This window comes from Oryzias latipes, chromosome 22 (genome assembly GCF_053564925.1).
Source record: "Oryzias latipes strain Hd-rR chromosome 22, Olatipes_Hd-rR_3.1".
Taxonomy (NCBI): Eukaryota; Metazoa; Chordata; class Actinopteri; order Beloniformes; family Adrianichthyidae; genus Oryzias; species Oryzias latipes.
This window is the reverse complement of record NC_136258.1, coordinates 2117502-2138065: the sequence shown is the minus strand read 5'-3', so window position 1 is coordinate 2138065 and position 20564 is coordinate 2117502. Positions and strand designations below refer to the sequence as shown.

The following is a 20564-nucleotide window of genomic DNA, read 5'->3' as shown; positions in this document are numbered from 1 at the left end:
TCTGCGGGAGTCTCTGGAATTCAGCCAGCAGCAGGTGCGGGAGCTCGCAGCGGAGAACCAGGCCCTCAGAGAGACCGTGAAGACCCTGAGCAGTGACACCGCCCGTCTCTCCGAGGAGAACCGATCCATCAAGGAAACCCTCCTGGATCTTCAGTCGAGGAGCATGAGGGACAATCTAGTGGTCGCGGGGGTTCCAGAGGAGGTAGGAGAAGACCCCGAAGCCACCGTGAGATCCTTTTTGCAGGTCCACCTGAAGCTCCCCAAGGAGGAGGTGCAGAAGATCTCCTTCCACAGGGTTCACCGCCTCGGAGGAAGAAGGTCCGACCACCAGCGCCCGCGTCCTATTGTGGCTAAATTCGAACATTTCAAACAGAAGGAGTTGGTGAAGGGCCGCGGACGGGAACTGAGAGGCACGCATTACAGCGTGAATGACCAGTTCCCGGCAGAAATCCTCCGTAGAAGGAAGATCCTGTTCCCGCTGAGGAGGAAACATCTTGCTGCTGGTTCGAGAGCGATTGTGGCCGTTGACAAACTTTACGTGGACGGACGGCTGTTCCGGGACCCGGAGATCACCCCCTGGCTGTGCTGAAGGCTTTCAGATCCGCGCTGAGAACATCTGCGCTGCCCAGAAGAAACCCGCTAAACTTACTTCAATGAATGGAAAACCGGATCATCAATAATCCACACCTCGATCGCAGGAAAACAGTTTTTTTTTTCTTCTTCGTCACCTCAGTCCCACTGATGTTTCTATTGTTGTTTTGTTGTTGTTTTCGTTTTCCCTTCTATCTCTTTTTTTCTTTCCTTTACTCTCCCCCCCCCCTCTCCCCCCTCATTATATGTAAATCACCTGGAAGCAACTCATCCTCGGTAAGTATTTATTTATGCACGGAACGGGCGCGCGCACACACAAGCGCACACAGGGGCGTGCACATGCGATCCCGCACACACACGCCGACATACTGCAATCACCTCACACAGGCTCTCATAGGACGCACGCGACACGCAGCTCACATAGCCAGAAAACGTTCACGCGCACAGCGCTTCTCAAATGCGGGCACGCGCACACGGACTGGCACACAAGCACTACTTAGCTTTACACCTTTTCAGTCAGAGCAGTTATGAACAGTCTTAACATCGTTAGCTGGAATGTGCGTGGACTTGGCTCTGAGCCAAAGAGACTGAAAGTGTTAAATCACCTGGATGGTCTAAAAGCAGATATAGCTCTACTGCAGGAGACCCATTTATCAGATTCTTTGAATCACCTTATGTGCTGCTTACAATTTCCAGTTATATACTCTGCCAGTTACAACTCCAAACAAAGAGGAGTTGCTGTTTTAATTAATAAAAATCTTAATTTTACTCATAAGGATACAGTTACTGACCCAGAAGGCAGATTTGTAATCATTAATATATCCATTCAGAATAAGGACTATTGTATAGTGAGTATTTATGGTCCTAATGTTGACGACTCTTCCTTCTTTCACAGATTCTTCACCTCACTCTCAGTTCACTCTGACTCCACAATCATTATAGGAGGAGACTTCAACCTTGTTTTGGACCCTGAACTTGACAGACTCAGCACAGCAGCAAACCAGCGTACATGGCGGTCTGCAAGTATTCTAAAGCAGTACATGAATGATCTGGGTCTCTGCGACGCGTGGCGCTCATGTCACCCAAGCACTAAAGGGTTCACCTTTTTTTCTCCAGTTCACTATTCACACTCCCGTTTAGACTATTTATTAATCAGTAACTCTCTTTTAAAAAATATTCAAAGCTCCAATATCCATCCAATTATTATCAGTGATCATGCACCAGTCTCTGTAAACATTTCTAGGGAAAAATCCACACCCTCTGGTACAACCTGGAGGTTTAATACGTCTCTGTTAAAGGACCAGGAATTTCTTGAATTCTTTAAAAAAGAGTGGGCAACCTTCTTAGACTTCAACAATACTCCAGACATCCCACCGTGCGTTCTTTGGGAAGCAGCAAAGGCAGTCATGAGAGGGAAAATCATTTCTTATTCAACGCACAAAAAACGCAAAGAGAAAGCAGATTTATTAGAATTAGAAAATAAAATCAAAACCCTGGAGACTGCTTATGCTGCTTCTGCACAGGAACACATTCTGGGAGATCTGAAAAATTTAAAGCTGCAGTTAAATGACATCATTAATAAACAAACACAATTTCAAATACAAAGGCTACGACTTGAAAGATTTGAAAACTCTAATAAATCTGGCAAATTTCTGGCTAATCAGCTTAAAATTAACAGAGAAAAATCATCAATCACCTCTATTATGGACCAAACAGGAAATGTCACCCATGACCCGGTCAAAATTAATAACGAATTTGAAAACTTTTATAAAAACCTGTACACACCGCAGATCAATCCGTCAGAGCAAAGTATTGACTCATTTCTTAATAATGTAAACCTACCCAGGCTAAATGAGGATCAAATCACAAACTTAGATTCTCCGCTCTTGCCGTCTGAACTTCATGAAGCTCTGTTACTTATGCCTAATGGTAAAGCACCAGGGCCTGACGGCTTTCCTGCTGAGTTTTATAAAGAATTCTGGGAACAACTGGCACCAACATTTTATAAAACTGTCACATCTATTAATGAGAGCCAATCAATGCCACCTAACATGAACTCAGCCAACATAATTCTTCTTCTAAAACCAGACAAAGATCCCACTAGTCCTTCAAGCTATCGCCCCATTTCTTTAATCAATGCAGATGTAAAAATTATCTGCAAAGCACTAGCACAGAGAATAGAAAAAATCACTCCTCACATAATTCACTTCGACCAGACTGGATTCATCAAAGGCAGACACTCGGATGATAATGTCCGTAGACTAGTTAATATAATAGACTTTGCCACCATTAAAAAACAGGAAATGACGGTACTATCGCTGGATGCTGAAAAAGCCTTTGACAGAGTTAATTGGAAGTTCCTTATTGCTGCCCTCCATAAGTTTGGTTTTGGAGAAGCATTCATCAATTGGATCAAAATATTATATCACAACCCCAATGCATCAGTTAGAACTAATAAACAGACTTCAAACAGGTTTTTTCTTGGAAGAGGAACCAGACAGGGCTGCCCACTCTCTCCTTCTCTTTTTGCTATATTCATTGAGCCTTTAGCTGCAGCAATAAGACAGAATGAGAGCATTATAGGAATAAAAACCAAACACAGCCATCATAAAATTAGTCTTTATGCGGATGACATATTACTGTTTTTAAGGAATTTACATTCTGTAAATGAAACAGCAATGATCATAAATGAATTCTCCTCCATATCAGACTATTCCATTAATTGGAATAAGTCTGTTTTATTACCACTCAACAGGAATATGGAACAAAGACTCACAATTCCAGTTAAAACAGGAAATATCAAATATCTGGGTATCTACTTTTCCCCCAAACTATCAGAACTGGTGCAGCTAAACCACACCCCATTACTGAAAAGCATACAGGACGATCTAACACGCTGGACCAACCTGCCTCTGTCCCTTATGGGCAAGGTAGCCACGGTTAAAATGAAAATCTTACCCAAGGTTAATTATCTCTTCTCAATGATTCCCACACAACCGCCATTAAAATGGTTCAAAACATTAGACTCATCCATATCAAGCTTTCTATGGAACAACAAACCTGCAAGAATTAGTCTAAAAACTTTAAAATCTGCAAAAAGCTGTGGAGGATTAGAACTACCTAATTTCCACAAATACTTTCTTGCAAATAGATTACAATATATCTTAAAATGGTTAAAAAATAATCCAGAAACCAACTCATGGTTAGACTTGGAACAGGTGTTATGTGGAAAGATCAACCTGTCACAGCTACCATTTATTAGCCAAACAGTTAAAAAACAGGATTGTTTCAAAAGCATTAATATAAATGCCACCTTAACAGCCTGGTGGGAATTTCTCAAAATATCAAAATCATCAATTCAACCGTGCAAAATGACACCCATCTGGAACAACCCGGACATCCTTATTAACAAAAAAATGATTCACTTCCCAGCTTGGCAAGCAGGGGGCATAAAACAACTAGAGCACGTAATTATTGATAGAAGATTCATAACCCCCCAGGAACTTCAAGACAAACATGGAATAAATAACTTCTTGGAATATCAGCAACTTAAATCAAGTATTACTAAAAAGTATAAAATTAAAGACGACGATTTAAAGCTACCAGATGTAGTTACCACTCTGATTAATTTTTCAATGAATAGAACTCTCTCCAAAATATACAAACTTTTATGTAATTTAGATAACAATATTGCCCTTCCAACAAAAAAATGGGATGCAGATTTGAGCATCAGCACAGATGAAAGCTTCTGGTCAGAACTTTGTCTAAACACCTTTAAACTGACAAAAAGTCCAAATCTGCAGCTAATCCATCTCAAAACTCTTCACAGAATTTACTACACTGGACAGAGGATGTTCAAGATGGGTCTCAGTAACTCAGACATTTGCGAGCACTGTGATAATAATCTACCCGACAGCTACATGCACGCACTGTGGTTCTGCACTCCTGTCAGGGCTCTCTGGCAGCAGGTATGTGCCGATTTATCAGTCTGGCTTAAGGTTTCAATCACTGCCTCACCGTCACTTTGTGTGCTTGGTGACATGAGTGCCATCGATATAGAAGAAGGATTAGCATCTATCATTTTCATAACTCTTTGTATTGCCAAAAAAACTATTTTAATAAATTGGAAAAACAAGAAAAATATAAACATAAGTCAACACAGAAATCTGCTGTTTGATCATATCAGCTTGGAAAAAATGTCAGCCCAAAGCTCAAGTAACTTTGAAAGAATTCAGTCTCTCTGGTCTCCTGTGGTTGACTCCATGACTTAGGGGGTGGAGGGCCTGGTCGTCGCTGCTCCTTGCCCTTCTGCCGTGGTTTGGGGTGGGGGTCGGGGCTTCCGGTGCCTGGCGGGGGCGGTGGGGGGCTCCGTTGGTCGGGGGGTCGGGTCCGGTGCCTGGGTGGGGCGGGCTGGGGCGCTGCGTGGTCCTCTGGGCTTGGGTGTGGGGGTGCGTGGTGGGGGGGTGGGGTGGTGGTCTGGCTTGGCTTGGGGGGGTGGTCCCTTTGCCTGTGCTGGGGGGGGTTGGCGGGGGGCCCTGCTCGGGTGGGGGGGGCCCAGCGGCGCCGGATGGGCTGCCCATCTGCACCTGGGGCTGGGATCGGCCCTTCCCTGGCTCTGGGACGGGACGGGACAACCCTCTCGGGGCCCCCGGTCGCTCTGGGTGTCACCCGCTTCGGCTGCGGGGTCTGGGGTGGGGTGGGGTGGGGGGCTTGTCGGCCCTGTCCTGTGGGGGGGCGTTCTGGGGGGGAGGGGGGGCCCATTATTAGTACGGGTCGGGGGGGCTAGCGGGTCGGGGTCTCCGCTGAGGCAATCAGTGGTTGCCTCGGCCAGTTGGCCTCCTCGGTCCCGTCGAGGCCTGACCAGAGCTCTTCTAGGGCCGGCGTCTGGGGGTGGGGGCCTGGGCTTGCTCCGGGGGGGGGCGACGCTTTCTGGCTCCTCTCTCTCTGTGTGGGGTGGGTGGTGCCGGGCCTGGGGTGTCGGCGCCTCCGGGGGTGGGCCCCTGGGCTGGGTGGCCCTGGCCCCTTTGCTGGGGGTGGGCTGGGGGACGGCTGTTTGACCACCGGGGGACAGTCTACCAGCTGTCCCCAACTTACCCCCTTCCTTATATAACCTCATATTAGGGTGAGGGGGTGGGGGGTTTAGCCTGCGATGCGCCTTGGGGGGGGGCTACTTGGGAGTGGCCCCCCTCCTATGGTTGCCGTATGGAGTGGGCCCCCCCTCTTTCGGTTTTATTTGCACCTTAGACACGTAGGGTCCTTGGTAGGGGGGGTGCTTGGACATCACTGCCAGCAAGCAGCAGATGTCCTCCTGGCACCCTACCCGCCAATTTTAACCGCACCTTAGACATTTAGGGCCCCTTGGTGTGGAGGGTGAGGGGACATCACTGTGAGTAATCAGGAGATGTCCCCTTAGTGCCCTACTCGCCAATTTTAACTGCACCCCCCTTAGTACACACACCCCTCCCCCTTCAATATATACATTCAAACATAAACACACACACATGCACACAAACACCCTCTCAAACACCCATACACGCACACACATTTTACAAGGAAGGTGGGACCTGGGTCCATCTGTCCCCTACCCCGTCCCTGGTGGGGGGTGTGGGCCCCTTGGCGATGGCGGCCGTGTCCCTTGGGTGCCGGCTCCCTGGGCCCGGCGGTGCTCTCTCCGCACGGTGGGGGGGTTCATATTACACCTGAGCCGGGGGTGTTCGTGTCCCTGGGGGGTGGGTCCTGGTCCTTGCCCCTGGGCGCTGGGCCCCGCCAAACTTCCAACATGGCCGAGCCTGGTCGGGCCATATTTATAACATCCCTTATGGGCCGCCCTTTTTTCCCCGGGGTTCCCCCCTCCTGGGCGGGGGCGGCGGGCCCCTGCCTTGCTCCTACCTGGACCAACCGTGGGCCGGGTGGGTGGCTGCCTGGAGTGCGGAGCGGGTCTCCCTTGGGGGGTCCTGGCTCGTACCTGGGGTCAGGGCGGGGGGATGCCCGGAACTCCTGGGTGGTGGTGGGGTGCTCGTCTGGGGCTGTGGGCGTCCCTCTCCGGTGGGGCCCTGCGTTGGGCTCTTCCGGCGCGGCGGGGGGCTGCTTTCCTGGCTGGGCTGGGGCGGCGCTCTCTTTCCCTCTGCGCCTCCCTGCTCTCTGGCTCTGGGGGCCTCGCGGCGGTCCTGCTGGCCCTGGCCTGGGTGGCGGTCTTGGTCGCCCGGGGGGCGGTTGTTCCCTGCCTGTTCCCGTGTGGCGCTGGGGGAATTCCGGCTGCCACTGCTGCTGCGGCGGGGGTATGGGTGTGGGGGTGGCTGGGCGCTCCTCCTCCTTCTTTTCACATTCCACCATCCATTTTAGAAGAACATAAACACTCACCTGAGCACAGGTGTTAGCTCACCTTTGCACTAATAGTTTGCATGATTGAATGAATGAAAGATTTCACACTAGTTGGTTTAAAGGCATAAGTATGCGTTCGTGAACACTATCTGTTTTGTGTGCATGTTGACATGTGGACATTTCTGCGGCTAGCAGGTGTGTTGATAATATTTGAGTGTGTGTGAACAGGCCCCGCCCTTTTTGTACTACATTTGAACCGTACCGTAACGATAAACAACCAGTAAACCTGCCTGCTCTATGCTGCTTCATGGTCTTACCCCCCTTCCCCTCCTATTATCACCCTCCTACCCCCCCCTCTCTCTAACGTCCCTCTCTCTTGTTCCCCTCTTTCCTTTTCCGTCCGGTCCAACACCAAAGATTTTCAAACATGATTGAAATTAATAAAGTTTGGCCTCAATTACAAAAGGGGTTTATTCAGACATACCTTTGGTTTGTCTGAAGATGAATAACCCCTCTTGTTAGAATAAAATATGTCCAACACAAGAGGCCCTCAGCTCTCATCTGTTTGCCTAGCTGTTGGACAGGACAAGTTAGAAAAAAAAAAAAAAAAAAAAAAAAGAAGTCCTACCAATGCCTAGAAAGGGCTGGCCTACAGGACAGCACCGAAGCGCTCATCCTGGCAGACCAGGAACAAGCCCTGAGCACCAGAGCAATAGAGGCTCAGATCTACCACACCAGACAAGACCCAAGGTGTAGATCTACCACACCAGACAAGACCCAAGGTGTAGATCTACCACACCAGACAAGACCCAAGGTGTAGGCTGTGCAAAGACGCGCCTGAAACAATCCAGCACATAACTGCAGGATGTAAGATGCTGGCAGGGAAAGCATGCATGGAGCGCCACAATCAAGTGGCTGGAATAATATATAGGAACATGTGTGCAGAATATCCAGAAATATGTGTGTATGTATATATATATATATATATATATATATATATATATATATATATATATATATATATATATATATATATATATATACATACATATACACACATATACATATACATATATATATATATATATATATATATATATATACAGTATATAAAACTGATCTTTTTACTTAATCCATACCGTCCTTTTAAGCTTTCAAAATATACAAGCATTTTATCTTGAATTATATATCCTAAATGTGTAATTCCATTAGCCTTCCAGGTAGGAAAATTAAGCATTTTCTTAATTATCAGGATGACAGTGTTGTTTCAAATGGGTGGCAGTTTGCTCTGTGTGAGAGAAGAGTTTTATATTTTAAGGAAATCCCACCAAGCTGGAAATGTGGTTTTGATATTGATACTTTTTTTTTTTTTTTTTTACTTGTCCTGTCCAACAGCTGGGCAGTCAGATGAGAGCTGAGGGCCTCTTGGGTTGGACATATTTTACTTTAACAAGAGGGGTTATTAATCTTCAGACAAACCAAAGGTATGTCTGAATAAACCCCTTTTGTAATTGAGGCCAAACTTTATTAATTTCAAACATGTCTGAAAATCTTTGGTGTTGGACCCGACGGAAAAGGAAAGAGGGGAAGAAGAGAGAGGGACGTTAGAGAGAGGGGGGGTAGGGGGTGATAATAGGAGGGGAAGGGGGATAAGACCATGAAGCAGCATAAAGCAACAAGTTTACTGGTTGTTAATCATTATGGTAAGGTTTAAATGTAAAAAAAAAAAAAAAAGGGGCGGAGCCTGTCCACACACACACTCAAATGTTATAAACACACCTGTTAGTTGCAAAAATGTCCACCTGTCGACATGTACACAAAACAGATAGTGTTCACACGCATACTTATGCCTTAAAACCAACTAGTGTGAAATATTTCAGTCATTCAGTCTGTTGAGCTAACACCTGTGCTCAGGTGAGTGTTTATGTTCTTCTAAAATGGATGGTGGAACGTGAAAAGAAGGAGGGAGAGTGCCCAGCCATCCCCACCCCAAGACCCCCACCGCACCAGCAGCGGCAGCCGGAATCCCCCCAACGCCACACGGGAACCGGCAGGGAACAACCGCCGCCCGGGCGACCAAGCCCGCCACCCAGGCCAGGGCCAGCAGGGCCGCCGCAAGGCCCCCAGAGCCAGAGAGCAGGGAGGCACGGAGGGAAAGAGAGCGCCGCCCCAGCCCAACCAGGAGAGCAGCCCCCCCGCCGCGCCGGGAGAACCCAACGCAGGGCCCCACCGGAGAAGGACGCCCACAGCCCCAGACGAGCACCCCACCACCACCCATGAGTTCCGGGCATCCCCCCGCCCCAACCCCAGGTACGAGCCAGGACCCCCCAAGGGAGACCCGCTCCGCACTCCAGGCAGCCATCCGCCCGGCCCACGGTTGGTCCAGGGAGGAGCGAGGCAGGGGCCCGCCGCCCCCGCACAGGAGGGGGGAACCCCGGGGAAAAAAGAGGGCCCACAAGGGGTGTTGTAAATATGGCCCGACCAGGCTCGGCCACAGTTGGAAATTTGGCGGGGCCCAGCACTCAGGAGCAAGGACACGAACACCCCCGGCTCAGATGTAATGTGAACCCCCCCACCGTGCGGAGAGAGCACCGCCGGGCCCAGGAAGCCGGCACCCCGGGGACACGGCCGCCGTTGCAAAGGGGCCCGTACCCCCCACCAGGGAAGAGGCAGGGGACAGATGGTCCTAGGTCCCACCTTCCTTGCAAAATGTGTGTGCGTGTATGTGTGTTTGAGAGAGTGTGTGTGTGCATGTGTGTGTGTTTATGTTGGGATGTATATATTGAGGGGGGGAGGGGTGTATGTACTAAGGGGGGTGCAGTTAAAATTGGCGGGTAGGGCACTAAGGGGACATCTCCTGATTACTCACAGTGACGTCCCCTCACCCTCCCCACCAAGGGGCCCTAAATGTCTAAGGTGCGGTTAAAATTGGCGGGTAGGGTGCTAGGAGGACATCTGCTGCTTGCTGGCAGTGATGTCCAAGCACCCCCCTACCAAGGGCCCTACATGTTTAAGGTGCAAATAAAACCGAAAGAGGGGGGGCCCACTCCATACGGCAACCATAGGAGGGGGGCCACTGCCTAGTAAACCCCCCCCAAGGCTCATTGCAGGCTAAGCCCCCCACCCCCTCACCCTATTATGAGGTTATATGAGGAAGGGGGCAAGTTGGGGACAGCTGATAGACTGTCCCCCGGTGGTCAAACAGCTGTCCCCCGCCCCCCCCCCCAACAAGGGGGCCAGGCCCACCCAGCCCAGGGGCCCCACCCCCGGAGGCGCCGACACCCCAGGCCCAGCACCACCCCCCCCACACAGAGATAGAGGAGCCAGAAAGCGTTGGCCCCCCCCGGAGCAAGCCCAGGCCCCCTTCCCCAAACGCCGGCCCTAGAAGAGCTCTGGTCAGGCCTCGACGGGACCGAGGCAGCCAACCGGCCGGGGAAACCGCCGATGGCCTCAGCGGAGACCCCGACCCGTCAACCCCCCCTGCCCCATACCAATAGTGCCCCCCCCCTCCCCCAGAATGCCCCCCCACAGGACAGGGCCGACAAGACCCCCCACCCCACCCCCCCCCAGACCCCGCAGCCGAAGTGGATGACACCCAGAGCGACCGGGGGCCCCAAGAGGGTTGTCCCGTCCCGCCCCAGAGCCAGGGAAGGGCCGATCCCAGCCCCAGGTGTAGATGGGAAGCCCATCCAGCGCCGCTGGCCCCCCCCCCGAGCAGCGCCCCCCGCCAACCCCCCCCAGCACAGGCAAAGGGACCACCCCCCCAAGCCAAGCCAGACCACCACCCCACCCCCCCACCACGCACCCCCACACCCAAGCCCAGAGGACCACGCAGCGCCCCAGCCCGCCCCACCCAGGCGCCGGACCCGACCCCCCGACCAACGGAGCCCCCACCACCCCCCGCCAGGCCCCCGAGGCCCCGACCCCCACCCCGGCCTACGGCAGAAGGGCAAGGAGCAGCGACGACCAGGCCCCCCGCACCCCCTAAGTCATGGAGTTAGCCATGGGAGACCAGAGAGACTGAATTCTTTCAAAGTTACTTGAACTTTGAGCTGACATTTTTTCCAAGCTGATATGATCAAGCAGCAGATTTCTGTGTTGACTTATATTTATATTTTTCTTGCTTTTCCAATTTATTAAAATAGTTTTTTTAGCAATGCAAAGAGTTATGAAAATGATAGAGCCTAATCCTCCTTCTACATCGATGGCACTCATGTCACCAAGCACACAAAGTGACGGTGAAGCTGTGATTGAAACCTTAAGCCAGACTGATAGATCGGCACATACCTGCTGCCAGAGAGCCTGGACAGGCGTGCAGAACCATAGTGCATGCATGTAATTATCGGGTAGATTACTGTCACAGTGCTGACAAATGTCTGAGTTGCTGAGACCCATCTTGAACATCCTCTGTCCAGTGTAGTATATTCTGTGAAGAGTTTTGAAATGGATTAGCTGCAGATTTGGACTTTTTGTCATTTTAAAGGTGTTTAGACAAAGTTCTGACCAAAAGCTTTCATCTGTGCTGATGCTCAAATCCGCATCCCATTTTGTTGTCGGAAGTGAAATATTGTTATCTAAATTACATAAAAGTTTGTATATTTTGGAGAGAGTTTTATTCATTGAGAAATTGATCAGAGTGGTAACTACATCTGGTAGCTTTAAATCGTTGTCTCTGTATTTAAACTTTTTAGTAATAATTGATTTAAGTTGCTGATATTCCAAGAAGTTATATATTCCATGTTTGTCTTGAAGTTCCTGGGGAGTTATAAATCTTCTATCAATAATTATGTGCTCTAGATGTTTTATGCCCCCTGCTTCCCAAGCTGGGAAGTGGATAATTTTTTTGTTTATGAGGATGTCTGGGTTGTTCCAGATGGGTGTCATTTTGCACAGTTGAATTGATGATTTTGATATTTTGAGAAATTCCCACCAGGCTGTTAAAGTGGCATTTATATTAATACTTTTGAAACAATCCTGTTTTTTAACTATTTGGCTGATAAATGGAAGATCTGACAGGTTGATCTTCCCACATAACGCCTGTTCCAAGTCTAACCATGAGTTGGTTTCTGGATTATTTTTTAACCATTTTAAGATGTATTGTAATCTATTTGCAAGAAAGTAATTGTGGAAGTTAAGTAATTCTAATCCTCCACAGCTTTTTGCAGATTTTAAAGTTTTTAGACTAATTCTTGCAGGTTTATTGTTCCATAGAAAGCTTGATATGGATGAGTCTAATGTTTTGAACCATTTTAATGGCGGTTGTGTGGGAATCATTGAGAAGAGATAATTAACTTTGGGTAAGATTTTCATTTTTACCGTGGCTACTGTAACTCCCCTCTGGATACATCACGGACACAAGGCGTTCTGTGTTGACGGGCGTTTATTGCACACAGGTGCCATCAAACATGCCGTGAGAACTGTACAAACATATAAATAAATATAAATGAAAATATTCTCACAGAGAACAAATTATGTAAATATACATCACATACATGATATAAACTAATATAAGACTTAGAAAAAACTCAATTGAATAAACTAATTAACATAAACTGTCATACCTCGTTGGCCGCAATACCACAAAGGGGGTTAAAAGACCTTTCTGCAGCAACTCTTGAAATGACCCAAGTCCTTTTCCATGTAAAGGGAATAAAGTTAAACTCTTCACACTTTCTTCTTGTTATAACGTAAATGCTGACACTTTCTCCGTAGTCCATGTGCTCTGTCTGTAGCGTGTTACAACAATAACGGTCCTGACGGAAACAAAAATCAACTCAAAAGTTCCATTAACTGATAACGTGATTATTACCACTCCGATAATAATTACAAGGACTGTTTAACAGCAAATGAACATAAAATATGCATCACTGAAATTAATATGTAAACTTAAACTTAAACAACTTGCAAATGCCGTTGCTGGCAGTTACACTCCCACCAAATCACTTGTGATTTCTTAACAACTGAAGAAGGTCAAATAAAACACTCAAGAGTTTTAATGTAAGTAGTTTTTACTCATGACTCTGTGTTATTTGCTTCAAGGAGTGTTACTGTTTTAGTGATAGGCCTCTCCAAATATACTGGCTTAGTGAGTCGTTTTCCCTGACCATCAAGTGCTGAATCACTGATCAACAATTGCAGTTTCCTAACATGACCATCTGCACTAGGAAAGACCTTTGTAACTTTAGCCAGTTTCCACGCATTTCGAGGCACGCTCTCATCTTGAAGAATGACTATGTCGTTGACCTTCGAATTTCTGTGGGCCTTGTGCCATTTTTGCCTCTGCTGGAGATTTAGCAGGTACTCCTTTTTCCACCTGGACCAGAACTCATTCGCCAAAAACTGCACTCTGCGCCATCGTTTGCGAAGATAAACATCTTCTGTCACAAACTGTCCTGGTGGTGGCAAGATGACTGAGGATTTCATTGTCAAAATGTGGTTGGGTGTGAGAGGCTGTGGTCCAGTGGGATCATTAAGCAAGTGCGCCGTTAAGGGCCTGCTATTTATGATTGCCATGACTTCATAAAAATATGTTCGCAGGGACGAGCTATCAAGTCTGCTGGAGGACTGATGGAGAATAGATGTTAAAACACTTCTTATTGTCCTGATCTGCCTTTCCCAAACTCCGCCCATGTGGCTGGCAGCTGGTGTGTTCATGACAAACTCACAACCCAATCGTTTTAGGGATTCTTGGTCCATCTGTCTTACAGTCTGCTGAAGCTCACGTTTTGCACCCACAAAGTTAGCACCCTGATCAGACCGAAGTTGACGCACATTTCCACGAATGGCAATGAAGGCTCGCAAGGCATTGATAAAAGAATCCGCAGTCATGTCATCGAGTACTTCTATGTGAACAGCACGAGAGCATAAGCAAGTGAATAGCAGACCATAACGCTTCAGTTCTTTCCTTCCTTCCTTTATGTAAAACGGGCCAAAACAATCCATTCCACAATAAGTAAAAGGAGGCGTTGTTTCTACTCGATCATGAGGTAAGTCTGCCATTTTTTGTACTTGAGCACTTCTTCTTAACTTTCTACATTTGACGCACTTGTAGATGAAGGAAGACACTGCGTGACTACATCCAAGTATCCAGATGCCATTTGATCGAAGTTCATTCATTGTTATGCCACGACCCTGGTGTTGTACTTGTTGATGATAGTGTTCAATCAACAACTTTGAAATGTGGCTGCTGTTTGGCAAAATTGCCGGATGCTTGATGTATGATTTGATTTTGATTTGATTTGAAATGGTTTATTTCAAGCAATTAAGTAGAAATAATACACAACAGCAATATAAACATCAGTTATACATTCATACAGTAACTAATCAAACTTAGGATAATTAGACATATTAATAAATATTGCTTGAAAGGGAGTGGGAGGAAGCGAACTTATATAATCCCACCCTGATTATACTGTAACCATTTTATTACATGATTTATCAATATCCGGTTCCCAGTTTTTATCAGACAGAATTAAAAATCATAAGATATCGATAGAGCACATGACAAAGATGACTTACTTAAGTATTACGTCAAAAATAACTATTTTAGAAAATCAACATGGCAAATGCAGATCAGTCATCTGAAATATATGCAGCTTATGTTACTTATAAAAGCCATTCATATGAATAAAACATAATACTATATTATTAAAGCAGACAACACTGTTTCAGGAATTTTCATAGCAAAAATTTCATCAAGTATCAAAAGTTAAAAACATGTGCAAAATTATGCTACATTAGGAAAGATTTTTGAATCAATTTATCAAGTTTTGGAGAAAGTGTAGTAATATCATTAAAAGTCAATCAATTTAACAATTTTCAATAAGTGATTAATCATTTGTTTTACTTTTTTTTTTAAATATTTTTTTGTATTTTTTATTTTTTTTTTATAATAAGGTAATGCCTTAGGGGGAAAGTAAAAAGGGTCCATAACTGTCGATTGTCCAAGGTTGGTATTTCTTCTTTTACTGATAACAGCTGATCTCCTGGGTTCAAAACAGAGTTTATAGTTCTCTTCGATGTTATGTCTGCAGACATTAGATTCAGGTCCATATCCTTCTTCAGCTGATATCAGCGACGGTGAAAGTTGAGGTCAAGTTGTCTGCAGGTCAAAACTCTGCTGTTATTCAGGTTACGTAAAGTGATGAATCCACGTGTCATATTTCTTGAAATTATTTGGCTCTTTGGTTTATTACTCCATGTTGTTTCAGACGACCGTGATCAAACACTTTTCAAAGTCTTTCATGGTGTTCACAACCACAACCTTGGACTGGTCCGGTGGACCGAGTGGTTTGACGTAGATCCTGCAGCCTTTAACCCAAGTGTTCTCAATCTGCTTACGCTTCCTGAGAAGCCGTGCATGTTTTGAGATTTCAGCATTCCTTCTGGTCAGATGGTCGTTCAGATAAGCAGCCGAACCTTTCAGGTGTTTCCTTTGATTCATCAAAGCTAGCTTGTGTTTGTGATTCACAAACCTGATGAGGATCGCTGGTTTATCCGTCTCCTTTCTCCTGGGGAGCAGGTGGCAGGTCTCGATGGTATTGAGATCCAGGGAAATCCCTTTAGATGTGAGAAATGAATGTATTTGCTGATCCAGAGACACAGCACCGATCTCCGTATTGGCACTGCTAGCTACGCTAGCGCTAGCATTAGCAGTGCTAGCTCGAGGCTTGATTGGTACTCCAGTGAGAATGACATTATTCATCCTTACTTGCTGTTCCACATCGTCCAGTCTTTTCTCCAGAATCTCGACCTGGTTTTCTCGCTGCTCGTTTTGAGCCCGAAATCTTCGGAACTCTTCCATCATCTCCCAGAGCGGTGTTAGCTTAGCCGACACTTGTTCCATAAAACTTTTCAGCGTTTCTTGAATAATGTCAAGAGTCTTTTTGAGTTCTTCATATTCCTGGGGTTTCTTCGGGGGCATGGTCAGCTCTCTTTTTTGAAAATCAACCTTTTAAGTAATTTGAAGATAGTTGTATTCGCAGAGAGGCACGCCACGCGTCCTGCCGTGTAACCCGGAACCGGAAAAAAAAAAAAAAAAAAATGGATGCAGGGTAGAATGTTTCAGCCGACCTCCCACTCTCATTACTCCTTGTTCATCCAAGAAGGGATTCAGTGTATGCAGCCGGTTAATCCTGTCTTGTGTTGTCATCTCTCCTTTGTGTTGGAGGTTTTGGATTTCTTCAGGAAATGTTTCTCGTTGAACAATGCTTATGATGGTAAGTTCTGCTTCTTTTCTCTCCTCCAGACTCGAAGCTACATTGTTTCTTAATGACAAACCCTTGAACTCTCTGACACACCGCCTCAGTCTAGCAATGCCTTTGACTAACCTTCTCCAACTGGAAAACTTTGAAAAGCGGCTTGACAATGAGTCCTTTGCAGTCAGTATTTTGTGCACAATGACCTTTCGAAGTTCTGGGTCTTCAACTGTTATGTCTCCCACCTTAATGTCATCACTGGGAAGCTTCTCACACCAAAGAAAATCTGGTCCAGTGAACCAATTGGAAGAAACAAGCCCCTTGACTGTGCAGCCCCTGGATGTATGATCAGCAGGGTTTTCTTCAGAGGTCACATGTCTCCACTGACTCGAATTAGTGCTCTGCTTAATGGCCTGAACACGGTTTGCCACAAATATGTGAAATCGTCTTGCATCATTGTTGATATATCCCAAGACGACCCTTGAATCAGTCCAGAAGAAGTCTTGAGTCTCAATATCCAACTCCCTTCTGAGAAGGTTACTGGTTCTCACAGCAACAACGGCCGCTGACAGCTCGAGCCTTGGGATTGTGGTGACCTTCGAAGGTGTCACTCTGGCCTTACCCATAACCAGGGAGCAATGGACTCGATGTGACACGCTGATTGCTCTCAAGTAGGAACAGACTCCATACCCTGAAGCACTTGCATCTGAGAAATGATGCAGTTCATAACGCTGAACTTGTCCAAAATTGTCTGGAACATAGCATCTCTGAATTTTTATATCAGCTAGGTTCTTCAAGTCCAAGAGCCAGGACTCCCACCGTGGGAGAAGATCTTCAGACAGTGGCTCATCCCACCCAAAGTTGTTGCGACACATCTCTTGAAGTATCTGTTTACCAACTAGAATGAATGGTGCAACAAACCCAAGTGGGTCAAAGATAGATGCCACAGTTGACAATACTCCTCTTCTAGAGAGTGGTCGCTCATTCACCTCAACCTTGAATCTGAACTGATCTGAGACTATGCACCATTTAATCCCAAGAACTCTCTCCATTTGTAGCTCACCCAGAGCTAAGTCTTGATTTTGTGTTGTTTCAGCGCACTCCTCCTTGGGAATTGATGCCAGTACCTCAGTGCAGTTTGAAATGAATTTGTGGATCCTTAGTCTGCCAGAACTGCAGATCTGTCTTGCTTCCTTGATCAGCGTTATTGCTTCGTCCACAGATGTAACGCTCATCAACCCATCATCCACATAAAAATTTCTTTCAATGAAGCAAATGGCTGCTTGACTAAAAAATCCACGCCCCTGGGCTGCAACGTGTTTAAGACCATAGTTTGCGCAACCAGGTGATGAGGCTGCTCCAAATAGGTGTACTCGCATACGGTAGACTGTTGGCTCAGTGTGAAATTCTCCGTTGTCCCACCAGAGAAATCTCAAATAATCCTGATGTTCTGCTCTTACATGAAATTGATGGAACATACGTTCAATGTCACACATCACCGCTACTGGTCCCTTGCGAAAACGGCAGAGAACACCTATCAGACTGTTAGTTAACTCTGGCCCAGTAAGCAGATGGTCATTTAATGACACGCCTTTAAACTTAGCGGAGCAGTCAAAAACCACTCGTATCTTCCCTGGTTTGTGGGGATGATACACTCCATGGTGAGGAATGTACCAGGCTGGACTCTTGTTGATTTCATCATGTGGAACCTTTTCTGCATCCCCATTTGATATTATTTCAGTCATGAAGTTTGTATAATCTTTATGATATTGCTTGTCCCTCTCAAATCTCCTTTTCAGACATTTGAGGCGATGATTTGCACATCCTTTGTTGTCTGGCAGACTTGGGTTGTCTTCCTTAAATGGGAGAGGCATCTCACAGTGACCATTTGATTTCATTTTCAGTCCTTCTTCCATGATTGACATAAATCGGAGATCTTCTTGAGAGAGCTGAGCTTCTTCTGCAGATCTCTCGTTAAAGTCTGACTCAAGCATTTTCATCACATCTAGTGGAGTGATCAACTCTTTGACTTGAGTTCGGCATATGAATCTAACTTCATTTGTGAGTGTAGCAGTTGGCTGAAGATCAGGGATCACCTGTCTTACAACAATCTTGTGGCTGTTTCCAATTGAATCATTATAGTCCGAGCATGGACTGACACAGCCAACTATGCTCCAGCCCAGATCTGTTCTTTGAGCGAACGGTTCATTGTCATTTCCTGACACCACTTCTCTGGGTAACAAGGCTTGTGGATAGTTATACCCTATGAGCAGTCCAACATCACACTCTATCAATGGAGCGAGCTCTTCTGCTAGATGTTCCAGATGTGGCCACGCCCTTGCTGTTTTGGGTGTAGGAATGTGACTCAGGTTAGCAGGAATAAACTCTCTTGAGTAAGTTACTGGGAGAGGGATTCTCTTTGATGAATAGAAGCCTCTAACTTGCAGACCAGTTAATCTATGGCTTGGAATGACTGTGTTTCTTGATGCCAATGTGGATAGTTTTAACTGCACTGCCTCTTTGTGTAACTTCAGCATTTCTGCCTTTTCTTGCAAGATAAATGTAGTGTCACTTTGATTGTCTAGGAGTGCATAAACAAGAACTTCACTCTCTGGATCACTTATGGTCGACAACCAAACTGGAACAACTGTAGATGCATATAGACTGCTTACATCTTGCACCACTCGATTTGAAGTTGCATGGCTTGATGCTTCGTTGATCTGTTCAAACTTGATCCTTTCGCTTGATTTTTCCTTCTCCTTGTAGTTCTTACTCTCTTTTTGCTCTGTCTTTCTGCTCGGTTTGTCACGATCTTCATGTAGACATGTTGGGTGTTTACGTTTGCAAGTAACACATACGCTTCTTCCTTCACAGTTCTTTGAATGATGCCCTGTTCTCAAGCATCCAAAACACAGTTTTTTAGTTTTCACAAACTGAACTCTTTCAGAGATTGGCTTCTCCATGAACTTCCAACATGTTTGAATATCATGATTCAATTTCTCACAAAAAACACACCCCGAGTGTGTACCTTCTTTGGAACTGCTCAATAACACCTTTGCTCCAACATTGTGAGTCTTTGTTGACTTAACCCTTTCAGTGTCGTTAGACTTTAAAGCGTGAAGAGAAGTCACTGGATTGCAAGCTATTTTTGCCTCTCTGCCGATGAATTCAACAAACTGACTGAAGGTGGGAAATGACTTGTTCTCCTCTTCAATCTCCATCACCTTCCTGTTCCATCTGGCAACCAGCCAATCAGGAAGCTTGGTGAGAAGCTTCTGGTTTTCATCACTGTCATTAAGGACTTCCAGGCGCTTTATTTCTGACATTGCTGCTTCACAGCCTCTTAAGAAGTCTGAAAACTCTCTTAATTCTACACTGTCCTTGGGTCCTATTCTTGGCCATGAACTGAGTTTATCCTTGAAAGCTTTAGCAATCACAAAAGAGCTTCCATATATTTCCTCCAGAATGTTCCATGCTGTCTGGTAGGCAGCATCTGTACTCAAGAGGAAATAACTCTCAATCGCCTTTCTTGCTGGTCCCCCGACATACTTGCTGAGGTAGTAAATTCTTTCATTCACTGAAATTTTCTTTCTACCTATCAGCGTTTGAAATGACATTTTCCACTCGTTGTATCTTAGTGGGTCTCCAGCAAAAACAGTAGGTTCTGGTACTGGTAGACGGCTCACATTGATAGACTCAGCTATTGCTTCAGCGAGAGCTGTTGTAGTGTCCTCTGGAGGTCTTTTAGGTTGCTTTTGGATGATATTGTTTGTTGCTGCCGCCTGCTGCTCTGTCCGTTTCCTTAAACTTGTCACACATTTGATTTGCACAGGTTTGGATTCATAAAAAGACTCAATTTCTTCTTCTGAGCTGATTTCTTGTTCATAAACCTGTAAGCGTGCCTTTGCAGCTTTCATCCTTTTAACAGTCTCTAAGCGTTCTGTCTGCGCTTTTCTTCTAGTGCATTTTGTCTCGCAGCATTCTCTGCTTCCTGTAATGCAATTCTTTGTCTTTCTTGTGCTTCAAGCATTTCAAGTTCTTGCGTTTCACTATCTATCTCTTCTAAAACCTTTAGAGTAGCTTGGTTAGCAGCTAACTCTGCTGCCGCCTCTTGTTTCCTTACAGAGGAGACACTTGAATGTTTTGATCCCATGCTTGAGGTGTTTACTGACCTTAGACTCGGTGAGCTCGAACTGCTTTTCCGGGATAGTGCAGATGAGAGCAAAGAGCCAGCCTCCACCCAGTCCACTTGTTCTTTATTAACGTCTGGATTCCCCTCCATCTCTTGAAGATGGGAATGTCCACATCCAAGGATTTTCCTTGATACAGCATCGCAGGTGTCCACTCTACGTCGGGTTTCACTGTCTGGAGTTGTGCACTGTCGTAGCTCTTCATAGGCCCTTTTTGCATCTGTTGACAAGGACTGTATCTCGGTTAAAAGATCTTGTAAGATGT

At 46.2% G+C, this 20564-nt stretch overlaps 2 long non-coding RNA genes across 2 annotated transcripts; one reads left to right on the top strand and one right to left on the bottom strand.

Annotated features, from left to right (window-relative positions):
• The first annotated feature begins 729 nt into the window (after positions 1 to 729).
• On the top strand, positions 730 to 4732 carry LOC144988991 (uncharacterized). The gene is made up of 2 exons (XR_013653109.1): positions 730 to 1606; positions 4421 to 4732. It is a non-coding gene; the product is annotated as an uncharacterized LOC144988991 (long non-coding RNA).
• Positions 4733 to 12278: 7546 nt separating this feature from the next.
• Positions 12279 to 12630, bottom strand: LOC111946875 (uncharacterized). The gene is made up of 2 exons (XR_013653055.1): positions 12474 to 12630; positions 12279 to 12329 (listed from the first exon to the last, which is right to left on the bottom strand). It is a non-coding gene; the product is annotated as an uncharacterized LOC111946875 (long non-coding RNA).
• Positions 12631 to 20564: the final 7934 nt, after the last annotated feature.